The 23,573-nt window shown below is 35.9% G+C and overlaps 1 protein-coding gene across 5 annotated transcripts in view; it reads left to right on the top strand.

The window, feature by feature from the left end:
* Positions 1–23,573, top strand: part of NPAS3 (neuronal PAS domain protein 3) — a 629,011-nt gene that overhangs the window by 454,332 nt on the left and 151,106 nt on the right. The window lies entirely within an intron of this gene.

The raw sequence follows: 23,573 nt of genomic DNA on the forward strand, positions 1-23,573 counted from the left end.
ACTGTTTGGCCAGTCACATAAATGTGAAACTACACGTGCTTATAAAAGTAGGAAATGGGGCTCAATTTTTAATTGATTGTTATACTGAAAGGAATTACTCAAGTCTAGGAGTGTCTTTTGATGTATATATTTAAAATATAGATATAAAACATATAAACCATCTGAATTTTAGAAACCTTAACTAGACATCTAAAATAGTAGTTGGCATTGAACAATAGCCCCTGCCCAGGAAACAAACAAACCAGGGAAGATTGTGTCAAAACCCACCAGTCTGTTGTTGGCCCCACGCCAGGAGAACAGGCAGATTTCATATTGAGTTGAGAGTTCAGCATATTTGAACATTGTGGCTTCAGCTGTGATAGGGTATTACATTTTAAAATTGGAATCTTTGCTTAAAACAGGGAAGGTTTTGGTGTTTCTGTAGATTACTGTCCCAGAAGTAGTGTGTAAGGGTAGACAAATGAGAAATAGACATATCCCAATGCAAATGTGATTTTACAAACCAACTCATTACCAGAATAGAAACTTGATTATCAGTACAGTATACATACAACTTGGAATGGATCAACTTTAACACCTCTCCCTTCAGGAGACTGAGATTTATACTACACAGATGTGGAGAATTGAGTCCAAATCCACTTGATTTCATCCCTAAAGTAACAAAAGGTTTCTCATGGGGTAAGGGCTTGACACAGTCTCTGAGCAGAAATAACCTAGATTAAACAAACTATCACTGATCCAAAATATAAACACTTATTTTCCATTTGCTTCTTTGGCTCCACAGTGAGCAGAAAGCAAGAATTAAAAACTGTGGGAATTCCCTTCAAATACCATTGCTCCATGGTATGTTCTCTCTTCTCCCAGAATCCTAGACAAGGTGCTCAAAGTGACTTTATGTAGTGAGAGCTGAGGAATAGAGATAGGCAAACTGAGGTCCAGAAATCACCTGTTTCTGTTCATCTTGTGAATAAATGAAACCAGGGATACGGCCATAAGGTAAATCTGAAATGCTGGTGTTATCTTTCCTGATGCCTTCAGTCATGTGTAAGATAAAAGCGCAACTAAAAATAGCAGAAGTAAAACTAGTTGCTACATAAGCACAGTTGAATGGAAATAGAGAAAAGAAATTATATTGCTCATTCACATTCTGTAGAGAAGGCTTCCTCTCTCACAGATACAAGGCTTTGGAAGCCACATTGCAGGTAGTTTCTCATTCTTCACTGCTGATGTGTTTGCTAGGTTGTTTGTAACTCATTTCAAGATTTTACCTAATAGTCATATGGTGTGATTTCTAGCTTCTAGCGTATCACACACAACTCTTCTTGATGTACCTCCATTTCAGCTAAAGGGTCTACCTCAGCAGTGAATTTCATCCACTATATTAATTTTCTGAAATGTTATTACAATAGTATGATGTCCTTCAACTCCTATGACAACATTAGTGCTGTTTTCTCTTTGTAAATGAGAATGGATTCACATATTACAGAAGTAAGGCATCTATTGCAAATAACTATTAAGGTTTTAAAACCGAAGTAAAGATAACTACAACTATCTGAAAGGAGGTTGTAGTGAGGTGGGCGTTGATCTGTTCTCGCAAGTAGTTAGCAATAGGACAAGAGGAAATGGCCTCAAGCTGTGCCAGGGGAGATTTAGATTGGATATTAGGAAAAATTTCTTCACAGAAAGGGTAGTCAAGCATTGGAACAGGCTGCCCAGAGAGGTGGTGGAGTCACCATCCCTCGAGGTGTTAAAAAAATGGGTAGACATGGCACTCTGGGACATGGTTTAGTGGGCATGGTGGTGTTGGGTTGATGATTGGACTGGTGATCTTAGAGGTCTTTTCCAACCTTAGTGATTCCTAGTTTTTACTTTCATTATAAATAACCCAGCCACCAAGCCAGGAAACATGAAATTGCTACTCTACCCTTAATTGGTTTAGTTGTGGGCTTGGTAATGTTAGGTTAATGGTTGGACTGGATGGTCTTAAAGGTCTTTTCCAACCTAAATGATTCTATGATTCTATGATTCTATAAAAGGGTTTGATTTCGGTTTTCTGATCAACTTCTGGAGGTTCAAAAAGAAAAATAACACACAATGTTCACTTATAGAAAAAGGTCTATTTATTCACATGTGTACTTATGTAACTAATTAACTGTAGTTACTGAACTTCACCTTGAATGTTGTCTGTATGCTAAGGAGAATTACCTTCCATCTTTTGAGGCTGTATTACGTCTTTGGGTGCGTTTGTTTTACCTATATAAAATATATTTTCACAGCCTTATAACGATATGCTTTTAGCATGTTATGTTTTGCAGCTATTCAATGTGTTAAATAAGCTCTAATATAAAAGGTGCTTAACTGGAGACAAATACTCCTTTTACGTTACAGAGCAATAATGTCTGTTGTTGATAGAAGGTATGACTGTTGCATGCACTGCCTGTGAGAATCAGTTTTTGCATTAGGTGTCATAAACTGTACAATTTATAGTTCTGTGTGAAATCATGGAGTTGATTGTTTCATTATATTTCTGTGTAAATTTTTCACCCATTTCAGTTCAGGTAACATTCTCACAGAATACAGGTTTTGTACTGATATGATGTTTCCTAGCTGTAGGCATGGCCTGTCCCTACTACTGGCTGTAATTTACTTTTTGGTCTCTGTCGCCTTGAGCTTGCCTTCTGACTAGTTTGTTGAATGATGTGCTAATCCATTATATTTTTCAGACAAGTGTATCGACCAGTATAAACAGACTGGAGGGCACAAACCTAAATGAAAGCCACACTTCCTTGAATCATTTAAAAAGCTCCTGCAGTGGTGGCAGTGCAAAATAACTTTTCTCTGTAAATTAAATATAAGGGGGAAATTTCAATAAATAAAATTAAGATTGTGGGGAGGGGGATGGAAATGGAAGCTTTGTGGGCACATTATGCTGCTTTTCAAATGGATGTGTTTAGTTATAGGAAGAAGAGACAGCTGATGGTAGTCAGCCACTTGAGAATGTGCTTCTAGATGATATATTTGAAACTGAGCCCCAAGCCCTGCATTACTTGCCATTTTCCATTGTCCAGATACTTTCACAACACGTGATACATGTTTGAAGTCATGTACTGTATTGAAACATTTTTATACAAATAAAGAATCAAGAATAACCTCACTATGGAACTGGCAAAACTGAGGGCAAAAGATGCAGCTTTCTGATCTTTTTTTTCTATAGGAGACAGGTAGACAGGTATTGCAGAATCCAATACCTGGCCATGAAAAATATCCTCAGGTAATTTTTCTTAAAAAGAAATATCGGGAGAGTGGGTGACTTCTCAATTTGTACAGCTGGTGCCAGATACTCAAGTTCCTACCTGTCAAAAAGTGAATTAAAATTACAATAGCAACAGGAACTTTTGGATAGTAATTCAAATCTAATCTGTGCACACAAGTGATATTATGGAAAATGATGTTTTTCAATTAAAATTACAACTCTACAAAACTGTAGTAATCCCATGATAACAAGAAAGGGGATCATTTTTCCTTCAAGGCACATTCGATTCATGTTGCATTTGGAAATAGTTAAGCTATGAATTACTAGAATATCCACAGACTTAAGTGTGACAAACTTTAAAAAAATCATTCCCTGTGTCTCTCCTGAAATAGAAGATTCCGAGGAAGAGAATTAGATGTTTCTTTCCTAAAGGAAATATATTTTATATTTTTTCTTTTGGTTTCAGGTTTACTTCCAGCAGATTGACAGCAAAAGTGTCTGATCTCTATTTAATAATTCACTGTCAAGCTCTCTGTCATGCTTTTTTTATATCATAGTTTTCACCTTAACTTAGAAGAAGACTATTATCTACTAGCTACTAAGAGAACCGTAATGCTTAACAGTCATTAAGGCATGATATAGGTTTAAGAGGGTTTCAAAGATCTGCTGTTATGATTCTTCCAATGAATTAAAAACCCAGAGTTCTCTCTCCACGCAATCACAAATGCACAGATGACAGCATGCATTTTTATCCATTCTGAATCTGTGTTTGGGTTACTACTATTGAACTGACGATGTTTGCATGCCTACTTCTTCCAAGAAGAAAAGCCTCATGAATCTTGAACTCATATCATGAAATCATGATATAAATGACTGTTCGGCCATTGATGCCAGGCAGAAGCACATCTCCCACCCTCTACTTTTTGCTGTTCCTGACCCTCTGAGGAGCCATACCATTAAAGCTATGACTGTAACCATTTAACAGTCAAACCAATCATGGTAGTTAGTGTTAAGACTGCAAAAACTGGAAGCAGAAGAAAAACTTTGTCTTGGGTTTAACAAATAGTCAGAAAATATTTTTATGGGGTTCTGATGTATCTGTACTTTTTAAGTTCTGTTTCCCTTTCAGTGACAAGAATTGTGAGGTTTTTCAGGGGTTTTTGGCTTGGTTTTTGTATTTCTTTCATCTTGTAGAGCTGTCTTCATAGGTTATTGGCATGAGCAAGATACTGGCAGATGTAGTCTTTCCAGCTGGCTATTATTGTTTTAATTAGTGTCTGCTGGTATTTAGAAAACTTAGTTTGAAATGAGCCTTACCTTTCTGACCATTTCTTCCCAGCCCATGAAGCATTTTAATCCATTTGTGCTTTCAAACTAAGGTAGTCATCCTTCACATCAAAATATCTGCACCTTATCAAGATCAAAGCTGTCCAAACTTGACTTTGCATCTACACAGATGGCTGTAAACATGACACCGGCATATTACTTTGGCTTCACTTGACAGAACTGAAAATTGTCCATGCAGAACTATCCAGAATTTGTAGAAAATGTTATTCTTAAGTTTATTGTTTATGAATATAGCAAAGAGCTTAGAATTAATAGCCATCTATGTCAGTTTAAAGAAAAATGTGTTATTTGCTTCATTTCAGTGTCTCACACAGAGAAATTGCTGAGCAGGAGTTGATAGCTATACAGGAGGAGGAAAGGAATGCTTGTAGATTTTTCAGCCAATTTTAAGCATTTTTGAAATGATGTATTCATAGCTAGTACATGCAATAAATAATATGCACCATCATTAAAACAGGAATTTTTTGAGTAGAGGTTTGGCCTTGTAAATGACAGCTTTCTAAATAAAATAAAAATTCAAAACCGCCAGTACACTCTTGAAATCTTTATTTCAGAGCGTATGACTTGAAGCATGATGTGCAGAAAACAATGTTTCCTTTATGTAGCTCAAACATTTGCATAGGAGCTTGCTGGTTTGTAAATTCCAAGCAGCATAAATATTGATATACCATGCTTAGCTTCCCACATACCTTCAGTTTGGTTTTGTCTAAATTATGGAAAGGAAGGTACAACTGTGTGCCCTGTTTAAAGGCATGTTTCTTTCTAACCTCTGCTTTTTGCAATCATTGTTATTCAGGTTCTTCCTCATCACCCCCCAACTCCCATCTCCATGCAAGCATGCACACACACATATGCACACTCCACTCTATCTATCTGTGTAAGAGTTTCTAAACATTCAGCATCCTGTTTTGTAACTGTATAAGATTTACTGTAAAGATTGACGATAGAAAGGTTGTTGGAGGATTTTGAAGGCAGGGTACTTATGTGGTTTTGTTGGGTATTTTACAGAGCAGTTAAATGATTTACATGGGCTTAATACAAAAATAACCCCTAAATAAAGCACTTTAGCCTGATGGAAGGAAAAAGCCCTCCTAAATCAGAACTACCAAAAACAGTCTGTAAAAGAAAGAACATAAAATGCTTCAAATGATGAAGGAGTCATATCAGCTGGTTAATTGTAGTTGAGAAATAAGTGCATTCCAAATGCTGGGATGTCTTCTTGGTGCTACATGCTCAGGGAAGAAATATTAGTTTTATTGCGCTGTTTCTAATGAAAGGGCTGTATCTACATATTTTTTTTCCTAAGTACTGGCAAGAGACATTGAAAGACAAAGCATCAAATTATTTTTCCCCCCTCATAACGCTGTGTACCCATGAGAAGTGATTTTGTTGTTGTTGTTCGTTTAGGGTAAATAGAAAGAATTCTATCACAGCCATGCTTTGCAGCAGATGGGTAATAAAGTCTTCAGCAGAACAAACCTGCCCTGTTTAGTGTGCCGAGTGCTACTAAACAAATAATCAGTCAGATGCATATGGGGTTGGCCAACAGGAATTGGGAATTACAGTTTGCAACACAAAAACACCTACTTTGAATCAAGAGAGAAAGTAAATTGGGCAACTATAGTTTCCATTTGGCATATACAGGTGACTTATTTGGCTGTCTTCCTACTAAAAGCAAAACCACCTTATCTTTTAACAGAAATTTGCAGTCTGTATACCAAAAGAATCATTAAAATTAAAACAAAAAAATGCTGCCTTATCATTTATTAAAAAACCAAACAACTAAATATTTATAACAGACCAGCTTAATGAAAATATCAACTATCTGTTACAACTCAGTATTTACTACTTAAGCTTCTATTTCTTTTAAAGACCTTTTTAAAAAAAATTCTGATATTTTGTTTCCCCTTGCAAGGTGTAGAAGGATCTTTTTGATTGTACAAAAAAATAAAATGTTGCTCTCTGCCCATTCAATCTTTTTTTCCCTTCTTATCAAATAAGTAACCAGTATCTGCTCAGTTTGGCTTCTGTGTTGATAGCAGGCAGTCCTAAAAAAATAGCTTGCATTAAAGCTCCACCCTGAACATTGCGAAAACAATGTCATTACTCAGTGTGTGAGATCAAAAGCAGATGATCAATACCAAAAGGATGAAGTGAGAAGAAAATAGTGACAAGCCCTAATGTAAAATTGTACTAATGTAAAACAAACACCTGGAATAACAGAGAACTTTCTTCTTTTCTTATTTCATTTATATAAAAGGTCTTTAGATTGTTGCTTATAATAGTGGAAGCTACAAAAAGGCAGATAGATGTATGACTGCCAAACTGATGATTTTTAGAAACTTCTGGCTTCAAGACATGAGCAGTACTAAACCACAGACATTTTTTTTTCTTTGTTTGTTCTTCCTAGAAAATATTTTAAGATATGTTGGGATGAACAGCATTTGGAAGGCAAAGAACTGTTGCTAACAAGCAATAATAATCTTAAAAACAAAGACATATGAAGTTAAATCAAATAGGATATAACCCTTATGCAAATTAAGCAGAATTTCTGTAAGGATATGTAGCCAAAATGAAGAATATCCAACAAAATATAATTTGCCATACAAATAATCTTCCCAAAAGAGATAGCTGCATACTGGGGACAGAAAACAGATGATAAAAGTGCAGTCATCCACTGGGATTGGGAATTCAAGTAATAAACACTGTATAGTAAAGTTTTCTTAAGTATTCACATTGCAAAGAAGTTCAGCCTTCCTTTGTCATTTTTCTATGGTGATGAGACAGTGTATTCTCTTAGAGTATGTGTGTGTTTGGTAGAACAGCTTTTTTCCTTTTTTGGTGGGAGAAGCAAAAACAAACTGCTGCTTAAAATGGATTTTGAGGTATTCATAGGTCAAGTTAAAATAATTTTACAGCTTAGAACTAAAGTTGAATTATTCCCTAAGATACCTAAAAATCTATTATCAGACCTAAAGAAAAGAGAGATTTTTTATATAATCCCATCCTGTTATATTTTCCTCCTAGCCTGGTGCAAAAATCCAAATTGTGACTTACCTAGCTACTCACTAATGACTATATAATAGTCAAAGGAGTATGTTTGAGTTTGCTAAGAATTTCATTCCAGGACAGGGGAAGTGGCATTCCAGAACCCAATAACCAGAAAACTGTTACTCATTTTAGAGAGAAGTTACGATATTATGACCATATTCTCCATGGTATGTTTCTCCAGTGCTTTGGTTTTGTACGTTTTTAAATCTAGAAAATATGGTTACCAAAGGGCGAAATAGTAGGAAATAAGATTATCAGTTAGAGTGGGAACGTACTCTGTTTCTTTGCATCTGCTCTTTTTTTCTCTTGCCTTCTTTTGACAAACAGTAGAGGAGGGCTGCCTGGCTCAAGACCTGGCATTCCTGCTCTCAAGCTAAACAACCTCTAATAGCTCTGCCTCTCAAAGTCAAAATATTGATTGGGGAAACTCTGAATAAAGCACTTCAGAATAGGACTGAGCAGAGAGCATCTGTGATTGAAAACAAGTGCCCTTATTAGTTCTTTCTTGGGAACTAACCTACAGGAGATTTCATTGCACAGCTATCAAATCAGCATTACTATCCACATTCCAACCCCCCCTGCCAGTTTGGAGTTTGGATTACATCCCGCAGTCTAGCCATTGAATGAAAAATTATGCCATTTTAGCATCAGATGAGCACCTTACTTCCCTGTAGGAAATGGTCTGCCACATCTTTAGACACAGTCTGGACTTTCTATTGTACACAGGGAACACAAAGAGTATGCAGTTTGCTTTTCCAGAAGACACTTCATTCCGTTCGTCGCCTTTTACTCAGAGCAGTAAAAAACCAGAATAGCCAGGATGCAGTGGCTTCTGATGAATTACTTAACTAGAAGAGACCTTTAAGCAGTAATCTATAAAAGGATTTTTTCTTTCTCTTAAAAATTACGGTTTCAGAGACTGAGAAGCTTTAACCAGAAATCACTGAAAAATTTTGTTATTTGCAAGCATTCCAACATGAAAGCATGAAATATAAGCATGGTAGCAATTGAGATATTAATCTGCTGATTTCAAGGATGCCTACCTCATATATCAGATAGTGACACTGAAATAACAGTCACAACATAGAAATAGATGAAATTTTTGCCTCTGAAACACATTACCTCAGTTCTCTACCGTACAGTTTCTCATCCATGGCCAGGCAAATGTCCTTACATGGTAGATATGCGGTATCTATTCCTTTCTGAGTTCCTCAAACACATGCTGAAATAGAGGTATGAACAGCAGCAAAACCACCAATCCTGTGGTTTTCGGAATAGGTGGAGGTAAAATGGTGGTGGTCTTGGCTGGAAACCAGAGTACTCAGGTACTCGGGCCATTACTCAGTACTTAAATGGCTTTAATTTTTCAGATGATGAGAGCTGTTTAGCTGTCAGTGCAGACAGAAATAATACTTATTCTAATTTCTTCAGCTCATGATTTCTCTCGTTGACCTGCTCAGCAAGAAGCATGCTCAGATTCAGATAGTTGTATTTGGCTCCATAAGGGGAGAAAAAGACCATGATCTTTCTCACATCACATTATTCATAGTGTAATAGGAAAACTGTTGTGGTTTAACCCCAGCTGGCAACTAAGCACCACCCAGCCACTCACTCACTCCCCGTGCCCAGTGGGATGGGGGAGAGAATGGGAAGAATAAAAGTGAGAAATCTCGTGGGTTGAGATAAAGACAGTTTAATAGGTAAAGCAAAAGCCACACACACAAGCAAAACAAAACAAGGAATTCATTCGCTACTTCCCATCGGCAGGCAGGCGTTCAGCCATCTCCAGGAAAGCAGGGCCCCATCACGTGTAACAGTTACTTGGGAAGACAAATGCCGTCGCTCCCAACATCACCCCCTTCCTCCTTATTCCCCCAGCTTTATATGCTGAGCATGATGCCGTATGGTACGGAATATCCCTTTGGTCAGTTGGGGTCAGCTGTCCCGGCTGTGTCCCCTCCCAACTTCTTGTGCACCCCCAGCCTCCTCGCTGGTGGGGTGGTGTGAGGAGCAGGACAGGCCCTGACTCTGTGTAAGCACTGCTCAGCAGTAATGGAAACATCCCTGTATTATCAACACTGTTTCCAGCACAAATCCAAAACATAGCCCCATACTAGCTACTATGAAGAAAATTAACTCTACCCCAGCCAAAACCAGCACAAAAACTTGCACGGTCAAAAAGGCATTAACCCTAATGGACCCAGTAGCTCGCTCTCTAAAAACTGCTGCTGAGATGCTTAGGAGCAGTGATTCTATTTGGAGTGAGCTACTCACTCTAAATTAATGTCTTGAAACCACATGAACTGCTGAGTCTCGTATCTTAATATGATTAGAAAGTTTAAAAGTTACTTCATTAATCAAGGATAGGGTTCCAAAAGTGCAAAATGCAAAATTATTACTTCTAAAAGGAGACACACTTATTTACTTATAAGAAATACTGACCAGGTGGTGATACTCAGCAAGCAGCTGTGTTGCCAAGAGATGTTGGGTCATGCTTATTCAATGGGTATAAGCACAGCCTGAGTCCTGGGAATTCTCTCAGTATCAAGGTGTGTATCAAATCTAAATACCTCAAGATTTGGGATCTGGTTTAGAAAAGCAGAGAAGCACTAACATGTTTTCTTGGTCTTTCAGTTTTCTGTAGCATCCCTTCATTCTTCTGTTTTGAGCCCTGAAAGATGAAAGAGATCTTATGTTCATAAGATGAAAGAGATAGAGAAACAATGTTATGTTAAGTTAGTTCTGGAAGTTTTGGCATTTAAATTGTTTCACCTTCTCCTTTTTTTTACTGGTAGGTTCCCCCTCTGCCACCATAACTTCTAAGGTCCAAAGTATTCACAGATTATAAACAAACTTTGCTTGTATTTATAGGTGGCTTGTTTTTTCATTGGTTTTTGGTTTTGTTTGGGTTTTTTTTTTCCCCAGAAAAGCATTAAATATTCTTATATGTGTAACTGCTTTTGCCTAAGATTTGTTATAGAATAGATATCATAAGTCAAGCAAATCTTAGAGGAAATGATTCCGTTTATCAGGTGCGATCGTTCTTTTTACAGATAGGACAATAAGGAACTGAAAGTATGCCCAACCATCCTGCCACAAAGAGCGGGAAAGCAGACATTTCTGTCTTGACAAAGCACAGAGCAGTCATTTACAAGTTTGAACAAATTCTCTGTAGGAATCATTAGAATGTCTTAGGACATTTTGTGAGATACAGCATGCACAAAATAAAGAAGTCCTTGTTTTGTTTTGGTTAGGAGTTTCTTAACAGAAGCAGGCTAATATGTCTTGTTGCTTTATCACTTAACAAAGCTGCATCTTTTGCTTCAAGCAGTGCTAGTTCAAGCATCAGAAACAAATTCAAAGCACAGGAGAAGTCAGCATTCTGAGCACCCAATGTGTTTGTTTAATAAAGGCTTCATACAGTTCCACGTTATTTTGTTACTCTTCTAACAAATTATTTGGTTTAGACAAGTGTGTTCTAAGAAATTAGAGGCTTTTCCCCATCATGTAATTAGTGTTTTAAAAATAAAGCCAAATTTTTTATGGTTTAGGAAGTGAGAGAAATACAAGCCATGTTTTTCTAATTATGAGGCTGCTGTAAAAATGCTCTATAAAGCAGATGTACTTTGCAAATTAGAAGTTGGATTCAACCCTTGTACTGCTTTAAGGTGGTTTCCATTTCATCCTGTAGCACGTATTGTGGCAGCTGAAATCAGGTATGATTTGAATGCAACCCTAAGAAGATCCTAGCTGATTGTAAGGCTCTTTTTTTTTTTTTTTTTTTAAACTTGTATTTCACTAACTTGTTACTTTCTAGTCTCTCTTGGCTGAGATAATTCATCTTTGCAATAATAGCTTGCAGGTTTTTGAAATACTAACTACTATTTTGCTTCAGTTACTATATCATGATTTTTATTAATTAAATTGATACTAGCAATTTCCAGCTGTTTAATGTTGCATTGCAATATTGCCATACCTTGGTACTGGCTATTTTTTCAGTTAGGTGGTGAAACAGTGTAACCCAAAGGGTTTGCAGTGACTTCCCATGTTCCGGAACATTTTTTACAAACATATAAAACCCTCTGCTCTGTGACTTCATCCACTGAAACACAGGGACAAAAAGTGATTAAAAATTGAAATGCTGAGGAGTCTGGGTGACTTAGAGAATAAGACGCTGGCTTTTTACATCTAAATTCCCTTTTGAGATTCAACCTCAGGTCTTAAAAGGAATTACTTTCCTGGATTACTTCCAATTATGCTTAGCACTCAGTGACTCACATTACAAGACCAGGACACCCACTTTGAGGCTGTCAGGGTCTAACTGGCATGTTCTCTTCGGTGAAGTCAGGCACCAAGATTAAGTAGTATGCTCATGATGTCATGTCCTGCCAATGTGAAACAGGTAGCTGCTGAAAATCTTTCCTAGTCCTTTTCACGTGGAGTCCTCTGAAACATTTTTCAAACTACATTTTAAGCTAATTTTTAATGCTAGTGTATTATTGTGAAATATTTTGCGTGGCAATAGAAGAGCATAGGCTATGATATTGAGAGTTTCTCTTCACATTGAGTACGGTCTAGGGATACCACAGGAAGGATGTACATGAAGTTTGGGATTTGTACCATTCAAACTCTAGCTTCTTTTCTGAAATATCAACAAGGATACCAAGTTTGTAGAATTCTCATAGTGGTTCTGGGAGGCTTGACTGAGGCAGGCAATCCCCTTCATGTAGCCTGAGAGTTGTTCAAGTATCAATAGCTTTTGTTCATAGCATTCCCTCTGCAAGTCCCTATGGGTTAAAGAGTTCTGAATTCAATTTTCATCTTCCCTTGAGGATGTTTAGACCTTTGTGTTCATTCAGTAAGCCACAAAACCTCCTCAATATTGATAACAAACTTTCACAGTATTTTTCTTTCTAGGGGTTTCATATACATCCAGTCTTTTTCTGTTGGCAAATTTCTGTAGTCCAGTATGCAGCTTGCTTTCTTTTCTCTTTCTCTAAATTGTGTATCCTTTTAGGGGTTAAAGCAGAACATTCTTTAGTATATTATAAGAATTATCCACCTACCAGTAGATTGATTTCACTACAGCTATTCATCCAAAAAATAATTCACTGTTCTAGTCAATTTTAACTTTATATAAATACTTCCTCTGTTTCCAAAAGAAGGAAACAGCTTCTTAAAACGTTTCATGCAGTAAGCAGCTACCTCCTCACCCAAAATGGATATAATTATTTTCACACATGGAAGAAATAAGGAATAGTGATATGGATAGGCAGATCCAAAGCCCTATGGGACTACAAGAAATATTTCCTTGACTTCACTAAGAGCTGAGTGAGGCTCTCAATAGCTTTCTCAAGATGTCAAAGACAGTATGTAGTAAACCTGGGCCTCTGTTTATTCATTTATTATATGTTCCCCTCTTGCCATTTGATCATTTTCTAGTTTTACTCACAGTAAACTGAATGACAGTGTTTAGTACCATCTCACTATTTTCAGTAGAGCTGAGTTGTATTTTAGCTGATGAGCTTGTTCTGCATATTTTTCTTCCTTAATAAAACTCTGCAGTAACTGAAAACAGGCAAATCATAGTGAACGGGGACGTGCTTACAAGGGGACTGAACTTAGAGGAGGTAACAGCTCTTCCAATCTAGCTTTTCATGTGAAAAATCTTATTTTGCAGTTAAAGTGCATTGTGTAGCTTAAATGCATCCTCTTCCAAAGTACATGGTCCAGAAACATACATAATATACTAGTCATTACTATAGAATAACTATTTAGAATAACTGGGTCCTGCAGGATGTCAGTATGACATCATCAAGTATTCTTCATGTATGAAGATGACTCTGAACTTTTATTCCCCATAAATAAAGGAAAAATGTTCTACTTACTTTTTGGAGGACTACATTTTTAGTTTGAGATTACCAGAATTTTACTATTAACTTTCAAATGGAGCCGTATGTTTTTCCTGTGTAAGTTGTTACAAATTTTGCTTAGTATTGTATATATTGTGCTTGTATTTGCTACTACTGTCTGTACCTGTAATGAACATCTAATTTCAATGCATGTCCATCATTCAACGACTCTTAATCCAGGATAACAAGAAAAAAACCAAACGAACAAACATGTAATTTTGCTAATTTCAGCAACCATTAAATAAAAGTAACAATTTCACTAACTGCTGTATATGGAATTTTCACAAGGTGTGAATTTGGCATGGCTAATATATGCATTTGACTTATAGGTGTGTACATGAGTTCTCAGTGTACCTAGAAGGAAGCTTTTAAAAATTCTCTGTAATCACACAGCCCAAGCTGGGTCGAACCAGTGTGAGAAATGTATAGCAAATAAAAAATAAGAGTTATCATCGTCATTCTATACAGGAAGCTTGTTGAAAATAGCCAATAGAAAAAAGAAAGGTTTCTATTGAAGAAGGACTTCTCTAGAAAAGTCCATCTGGATTTTATTGAAAGATTGAAAAGAAGACCGTTCATCTGTTTAAATTCTCTACTTGTTTGTGCTTTTTGTTACATCGTAAAAAACGAAAATGATCTCCAAGTGAGTACAGAATGAACCACCTTTCCACTTCTCTGCTTTCCCAATCATCTTTAGGTGTTTGGTTTTGTTTTTCCTTAATGTCAGAGCAACATTAGTATGTAGAATCCACACTACCAGCAGAAGAACATTTTGTAAAGTATAGTCAGGAGGCCAATAATGAGAAAAACTGACAAAGTGGAACTGTGTGGAGAATAGAGTATATTATCGTCACTTTCTTCTTCTTTTTTTTAATCTTTTTTTTTATTTTGTTCTTAGGAACTGTTCCTTTCATCTCCTGTTTCATTTTTTTAGAAATTGTAATGGCAAAACAGTTGGAGCTTTTGGATATAATGCTGCTGCCATTAGTTTTGCAGTAAAAGAACTTTATTAATCCCACTAAATATAAATTGGTATAAGGTTAGATATTTACTGATATGCTTTGTTATTATCTCTACAAAATGTGTGATAATTTTTCTCCACTTTTTAGGCCACTGGTGAATTGGAAGCTCTTTTTGGATGAGAAGGGGGAAGGTTGCTTATCCTCCCCTCATATTTAAGCAATTAAAACACATATTCCAAAATGATAAGGCCTTTGCAGTAAATGCAGGAGGCTGGACTAGATGACCCGCTGTGGCCCTGTCCAACCTGAATGATCCTAAATATCCTAAGATTTCTGTGCACAATCTCAGTTCTAGGACACATTTCGGAATGCAATATAGGTTTGCAACTAGCTCTACTACAGTGTCTAAACATTGCACGCTATGCATCAAATAAACAGGCTTAAAAAAATACTTACATACATACATATACACAACACATATATTTGTTCTTATTTTCTTTCTCTGTGTTCCTGATATAGTAAAAGGAGTTAAATTACTTAATTTGGGTTGTTTTCCTTGCGTTTGACCTTTCCCTGAGCAGTAAGAGATACTGAGAGCTCAATGATTAAAAAAAAAAGCCAAACTCTTCTTAAAAATTATGCAGCTTTAGACTGTTGAAAAAGAACTTCTCAAAGAGATTGTTAGTCCTGGAATTTGGTGTGTAGACACAAGGTACTGTAAGACTGTTCTCTATATGATTTTTACAAACTTTTTATATATTAGCAAGATCTGTTTTTCAAAATACGTTTTCTTCTGTGTGCATTAGGTTCCTGACCCTCACTGATGTACCCAAAGACTCCATTTTGAACACTAAAGTTTACAAAAGGGCGATATTCCTCTTGTAGGATAACGTATGTACATTGACAGGGCAATACATTGCAAACCATTAGAGCCTCTTTCTGATCGTAATAATTTTGCCACTGACTTTTTGCTGTGTTTTTACATGTTTCTTACTGAAACTTATCTTCCTTGTCACCAAAATTAGGAGATTCTCTACTATTCCCAAGATCGAGCATAATTCATAAGAATTTGCAAAATACTTTGACAGAATTATTACATTGTTGTTACTTTACTAATTAGAGGTATGTGTAGAACATCAATAATGAGCTATTTCTATAAAGTCAGAAGTTACCATTTATTACACCTTACCTCTTCACATGCCCTGTGCCTTTGCAACAAGCATTGAATAGAGCAGCAACATTATTGCACTTTGGGTGTCCGCTGTATGTCCTCTTGCATTGTTAAAGTAAGCAATGTTGTAATAAGTAGCTTGGCCCTGGAGTGCACCTACTGTTCAGCACTCAAGTTGTTTGGTTGGTAGTATTATTTTACAATTGAGTTAACTTGTGTCAATCGAGTTAACTTGTGTAACCCTCTGCATTTCAGTTTGCTTCTTTGCAAAACAAGAAGCGATAAATATTCTGCAGTCCCGCAGAGCGGTGCAACACATTCTTTTTATAAGATAGTACTAGTAACAGCCTGTACACGTTGATTCTTAATGTTGACTATTGTAAGTACAAATCTTAGTTTCTGACTTCCTATGAAATCAGTAGAGTTGATAGTCAATTTTGTTCTTTGACAGTTTTGCTGTCATCTTTACTCGTTGGCTTTTGATCTGATCTTAGAGATGAATATAGTAATCTGAAAATACATTATTCTGTAGACTATGTTACAGGAATTAATATGTATATGTACTTATTGATTTGCTTCACATTAATGGGTTTCTGTAGCTTCTGATGGATATGTCATGGATTAGAATTTTTACACTACACAAACAGCAATAGAATGTTATTACTTCCATTCTGTTTTGAATCATTTATGGTGAAATACGTGCTTTATGCCTCATTTGCTGCAAAATTTATTTTATTGTAGTGTTTAATTAATGAGTAATTCTGCCATTTGTGGCAAATGGCCAAAATATTATCTTCTATTTTTAGACTGCCACTGTTTAGACAAAGTAGATCAGGCAGAATTTATCCATCTAGCATATTCATTAACAGTTTGTGGAAATTGGTGGAGATTTTTCCTTGAGTTATTTATCTAAGGCATTTGTTATAGATGTTAAGTATTTTGAATAGAAGATAACTATGTGGCTGAATTTAAAACCAAAAAAAGAAGATAAAGACTACACATTTTAATGTAGGAGTAAACCTTCACAGTGTTTTAATGAACAAACAGAAAAAAAATAGGTATTGTCCCTTGAGATGCTCTTAAATCAGTCACACTGCTAAATAGCTTTTAAGGGATTCCAGCACTAAATCCTGTATAGATAGCAAGAAATGTTTACTTGAGGCAGAAAAGCTTCAGTAATGCTGCATTTTGATACCAAAATAAAGAGATTTTTCTTTTTTCTTTCCCAGGCAGCTTGCCTTTGGTGAAAAAGCAAGCTTAGCAGACATCAACTGTTGTAGGCTTTTCAGAACTTTTCTCATTCCTGTGCCAGGGTGCAAGTGGGCAGTACAGTGCTGAGCAGGACGTAGCAGGTTTTGTTAAAGATACATAAGTATGGAAACAACATTATTCATTGCTAGTCTTTGGTTTTTACTCCTCTAAATACAGTTAGCACCCAGAGGTTTCAAGGCAAAGAATACGCATTTCTAAAATGTCTCTTCCGTATTTATGCTGTGGCTACCACATTTGTATAAACAGAAAATTACTCCATTCATGCTTTATTAGCTCTTCTTTTGTACCACAGCCTTGACCCCAGTCATCATAAATTGAGAAATAGTGGGGAACTAATGGAGACAGATGGGAATATGGCTTGCCATTTACTCAAATTGGTAAAGTAATTAACCTCAAGGTGCTGGTTTGCAAGAAAAATTGTTGGAATATCTCAGAGCGCCGGTAAACAGACTCCTGCTTTAACCACTTCTGACAACTGCATCATAAACTAGACTTATTCTGTTCAATTGACCTGTCAACGTCTTGAGTCCAAATAAAGATTTGTATTACAATGCACTTGCTGAGAAGTGGGAGAAGACTACTGCTGTTTCTTTTCAAATGGGTTGCTGTTCTCCCTCTGCTAGATAGGAGCTGGAATGTCATATATTCATTCTTCAGCCATTATATTCCTTAGAAATCTTCCATTACTGATTGTGTGACAGCTTTGTGACAGCAGATGGTAGTCATTTGGCTTGAGAAAATGAAATGAAAAAACATGGGCCAGACTGACTGGGCTCATTTAGAACAGCAGTGGACAGAGGCCAGATCGAGTTTTTATTTATCGAGGGACATCATGTAATGAAGCCAGTTTCTTTTCTTTTTTCCCCTTTCTCTTTTTTCCCCCTGTAGATTGGGTGAATGAGGTAGATTTTCAACATATTAGTACATAAATCAAAGGCAGTCTTGTAAACAGGAATATTTTATCAAAAGCCCTCTTCCACGTGACAGCTTTCAAATTCATCTAAGTTCTTTTCTCATCCATTTTTTTACTCCCCCCTCTCAATTTAATGGAAGCATCTTTTAGATTTATTTTGTACACATTATCAGCTGGGATAATATTTTTTTAAAACAGCAAGTTAAATCTTCAAGGGACATTTTGTAAGTTGGCTTGCTTGGATTCAGCTCAGTAACTGGAAGAGTTTTGATCATTCAAGCTCATGCAGTTCTTTATTTCATATGTTTTGATTTGCAATTGAAGCAGCCATGATTAAAAAAAAAAAAAAAAAAAAAGACGTTTTTGATATTGTCATAAAATGTATCTGGAAGGCATATGTCAAGGGAACATACAGAGTAATCTTCATCTAGAGTAAATACAGCCATTCAAGACAGATGAAAACTGGAAACATAGTATGGTATCTCAATTTGATAAAAACTCAATCGGTTCAGAAGCATTCAAGGAGCACTCATTCGTAACTTCTGCTCCCCCAACTTACCCACAGACGCCTACAATGCCATCCAATAATGCCTTGCTGCATAATGCTGATTCAGTGCCTTTATGACCACAGTAATTTAAACAATTTCTTTAGGTATTTGTTTTTATGAATTTCAGGATTTTAGGAAACAAACATAGTTCCAGGTGAGTGGAATAATAGATTTGAAAATACATTTATTGTTCTCAAATATAAATTTTTCAGAAAATAATCATTTTCCTAATAATGATCCCTAAAATTAAATTTCTCAGTAGGCATTATGATTTAATAGTTCATGCATTTTATATTCAAGGTAGTCTTCTTTGAAATGTGTTATGAGTTCAGAGAGTGTGCCAAGGATAATTTGTCAGTGTCACCTGCACTGGTGCATTTCCATCATTGGATTAAAGATTTGTTAATGTGTAATTGATAAAGAAAACACCAAGCAGCATTTTGCAATGATGGGTAGTGGTTTAGAATAGCATTTTATATTTTTCTCCTGACAGGCATAACGTTTTATGGGTTTTTTAAACCGATGTGTTCATACAGACAGAAATCTCATTGAGTTCTTTGATCAGTCTTTCTCAGTAACTGTGTTGGTGAGTTCACAGCACCTAATCCATGTTATCAGTCAGAGTCAGTGATTTTTAAATCTATGGTCAAATTATACTCTATTTCACAACCTCTCAAAGAAAGACACAACCACCTGTGGAAAAAGGGGATAAGCCAATAGCACTTGTAATTGAGGGGATAGAGTTTGGTAAATTTTTTAATTCTGAGAAGATATACAGGTTAAACATTTTTGTTACCTGTGTTGTTTTCTTCTGGTTTTGAACATTTTAATTTATAATCAGACAGGAAGAACAGATGTAAGAGTTGTAATTTAATCATTTTATTGCTATCTTTGTATATTTTGAAGAATTAGGTATTGTACTCTTGGGAAGCCATATTTTATGCCTAGTTGGAAAAATGAATAATGTAATAATATGCAAAATGTGAAGTTTTAGAAGTTCGCTACTGAGTAAGGCATATAAACTAATGATCTAGTTAAAGTCCCTTGTGCACCATAATAAATATGGACTAAATTTGTCATTATAGCTTTAGACAGAGGTTTCAGGCTACAGATTTAATTATATCCTTTTTTAATATTCATACTTCTAAACTGCATAATTCCTTTCTACTGTAAAACTGAGTGCTATATTAAAACAAACAAAAATGGCAGGTTACTAAATGGATAGTAACGTGGAGTCAATAAGCATTTAATTTCTGTAAAGAACACTAAAAAAGAAGAGTGTAAGCTTTGTGTTGCTCAGGAGATCTTTTCTTAGATGCCCATCATTTGTACAGAGAGACTGCCTCCTGTTTTAATGCTGACTTTTGTTACAGAGGTTAATTAGTTATTTATGGAACTCATAAAGGACACAGGGGCAATACAGGAATACCTTTTGTTAGCCATTAAGAAACAGCGATTATTGAAAAGCCTAATTTAGTCTCCATATGATACAAGAGTTAACTAGCTCATCTCACATTCAGTCAACACTGCTTAATGGTGTCCGAATATTGATGACAACTAATAATGGCTGAATAAAATACTATCACATTAGAATGTTTATTCCATTCCTCCTCTCTCTGTAATAAATGCTCCATTGACTTGAATTTAAAGACTTTGTTTCCTTTACAGTATACAGTTGACCAGGTTCTCAGATTAGGGTCATCAATTAAAGCTCAACTTAAAAAACAAATAACTTTTCCATCCACTTTCATATTCCTATAAGCACATGTTAAGTAAATGAAGAGAGAAAAGAAATATATCTAAATTAATGAGTCTTGCCCCATTCTTTCTCTTGGGAAGGCCCTTAAATGCACTCAGAGCAATGGAGAAGTAGAAAGGTAGGAACAACAAATGGGAAGATAAAAAAGAGGAAGAGCAGTAATGTATATTTTAATGAGGCATAAGCAAAGAAGAAATAATACTTTATGGGGAACTAGAAAGAAGGTTCAAGCCAAGCAATTAATTGGTAGGTATAGTTCCTAATAATTTACAGTTTGGGTTGGCTCAATTGGGAAGAATGGGTTCCAAAGAGGCTAAGGAAGAACCATGTACTCCTTTGGGTAAAGTCACTGTAGATAAGTCAGTCCCTTGTATACTGAATAAAATATTGAAGTTGGCTGATAGGTTTGAGCCAGTCATATCCAGGGCTCAAAAGTAAGTGTTTCATCTAGCAGACAGAGCTGATGTTGGGTGTGGAAAAGGTGTTTATGACTTTCAAATCAACAGTGAAGGTCTTTGATTTCTCACTGCCTGCTTAAATGATCCTATTTCATGTTTTTCCTTTGCTTGCAAATGCACTAGGTAAGAGAAAAGTTAAGAGTTTCTGAAGAATAAAATTGCTTTTGTTAAAAAAGGAAAAATTCCATGGGTGAATGCAGCATATTTTTCATGTGGCTTTCAGATATGGATAGTGAATGATCTTGGGTTAGTTTTGCATTATTTTTGTCTGTTAACTAGTATTGTAATTATTATTTCTTGTCTTGCTTATCCATACTAAAATGCTTTTATTTTATCAGAGGGCATATTATAAACATTTTTACATATTTATACATTTTCTTATTATGCAAATTGCCAAAAGCTATCACAAAGGTGAAGGAGAGTTAAGAATAAAGGTAAGAGGACTTTTCTAGCAGACGGTCATTCAGTAGATGTACAAAGGACATATTTCTTCAGTCTCAGAACTAAAATTGTTAAAGTAATTAGAGCATTTGTGTTGGGATATTACTAGCTGCTCCTGGGATGGGCTGAAGAAGGGGAAGAAAGCTGTTTTCAAGTTAGTCCCTTGATTTAGGTATCTGCTAAGGCTGGCTGAAATAACAACCTTTTCAGTGTTATTTTATGAATACAGTTTTTTCTTACTACTGAATTATCAGCATTGGTAATTTTGATGATATTCTCTCGATGTTTAAAAAAATTATAAACATTTTCCTATTACACGGCTAAATATTATAATCATGTAGTGACATAAAAGTGCAATCGAAAGTTCAGAAATCATTTCAGAGTACCTATGAAATATTTCAAAACACTAGTGATATGGAAAGCTGCAAGTTCATATTTAATCAAAACCAAGGTAATAGTCATAATCATGTTTACTGTGTTGTTGCCTAATTATTGACAAAGAAGGAGGTCAATTGTGCCAGACATTGGGTGAATACAAAGCAACATAAAGGCATTTCCTGAGAGCTTACAGTTTAAGTTGTAGGAAATGAAAAATTAGAATTAAAATTTTGGAATGTTTTTGGGGTATCAAACTTAGATGCCAAGGATCCCCCCAGCATGAATATTAGAATTGAAGAATTCTAACAAGAACTGAATCTATTGCTCAAGGATGAAAAGTGGCATAAATTAGGGACAACAGATTACCAGACAGTCAGATGATAGTCTACAGCTTAAAACATTTTAGATAATTAACAAGCTTTTTTGAAGAGGATTAGCTTGCGATTTAAGAACTCCACCTTCTGTTGGTACTGCTCAATATATGAAAGCTTAAATATACATCGTTTTGGCCATGTCTAGAGTTTGCAGTCTTTTGGCAAAGGAAGTGAATTAAATTCAATTCATTATAAAGGTGGACTTCAGATTGACACTACCATCTGCACATAACAAAACTGTCCCATTTACAGAGTATGCAGATACTATCACAGCCAGGCCCATAGAACTAGCCTGACATACAGAAAGAGGATGTTATCCTATTGGCCCAAAAGTGAGTAAAAAGAGCTATTTATTGCTCAGAGATTGTATTTAAGCATTAGAGAAGTGAATTGCATCTATTATGATCAGAGTCCATTCCAGCTCTCTTCTGTATGGTAGCATATGCATCCCATGGGATACATATCAACTTTGAAGAGTTTTAAGATGTTTTAGATCTTTTCTTAGACATGGAATGTCTAAGAGTGTCTTAGTAATGGAAAGCACACCAGAATTTAACATAAGTGTCTTTTTCTTTTTGGTTCTCATTTGTTTCTCTTTGGTTTTATATCCTCTAGGTTCTGCCTAATTTTTGTTTGTTTTCAAGATTTTGTTTCTGTTTCCTTACATTATGTTATTTTTCTGTAATTAGTCTATACTGTGATTATGTGAGAATATACAAGTACAGGACACGGAAAAAAAAAAATTCTCATTATCATGCCATTTTCTATTTCAATAGGAAAATCTGACATCTGGCATACCTCAAAAGTCAGAAGGAAATATTTAAGTGCATTTCTCCTCTGTGAAGAAGTTAATGATTCATGTGTTCAGGCAATGGTAGCACTGGCTCTGGTCTGAGATCGGCATGACATTTACTACAATATTTTGTCTGGCTGGTTCTATTGGTTGATACTTATGACCTTCAATCAAAAAATAAAAGCCTAACAGTTTTTTAAGAGAGGGACTTTGGAAGCCCTACTGAACACATATAGGTTGGTCACTGTTTTCCTGACCAAGTCAAATGTCTGTTAACCAGGAAATAACTTTAAGTGGGTTGAACATGGTTAAACATTATACTGGTGTTCCTCCCTGAGTATTAGGTCTGTTCCTAATTAGAGTTGTTTAAAACAGCCATTTGCCTCCACCTGTCCTGTTATTGATGGTTTATAAACAGCTCTTCCTTGCATGGAACACGTCAGTCAGCTGCAGAAAAAGAGCTGAGCAAAGGGAGAGTGTCTCCAATGCACTGACACGCAGTAGAGTTACTCTGGCTTAGAGCACTTGGCATACTTTCATAATAGTTACATTTCCACATGGCTTTATCTGACAGTAAATACCATCTTCTAGAGCTATAGTGATTTTCTGGTAACTTCTGTTACTACTCTTTGGAATGGAATGGAATGAATGTCTCACCAATGATCTCAAAAATACCTTGATACTTAGTTAATAATGATGGTTGTGATATCCCGTTGCCAAGGTCTAACATCCCCAGTCTATAGTGTTTCTCCTTGGGCATCCAGGGACAGTCAGATAAACTGTTCAATTCACAATAAACTCCTTAGGTGGATATTCTTGTATGTCCTTTCTTAGGGTTAGCATTTTCTCCTTTTGGCATTTAACTTCAGGTGTATGAAGTAGGATTGTGTAAGGATCCCAGTATAGTCAAGGAGTGAGGAAGGTAGGTTACAGGATTAAGA

The sequence above is a fragment of the Pelecanus crispus genome, chromosome 6 (genome assembly GCF_030463565.1).
Source record: "Pelecanus crispus isolate bPelCri1 chromosome 6, bPelCri1.pri, whole genome shotgun sequence".
NCBI lineage: Eukaryota > Metazoa > Chordata > Aves > Pelecaniformes > Pelecanidae > Pelecanus > Pelecanus crispus.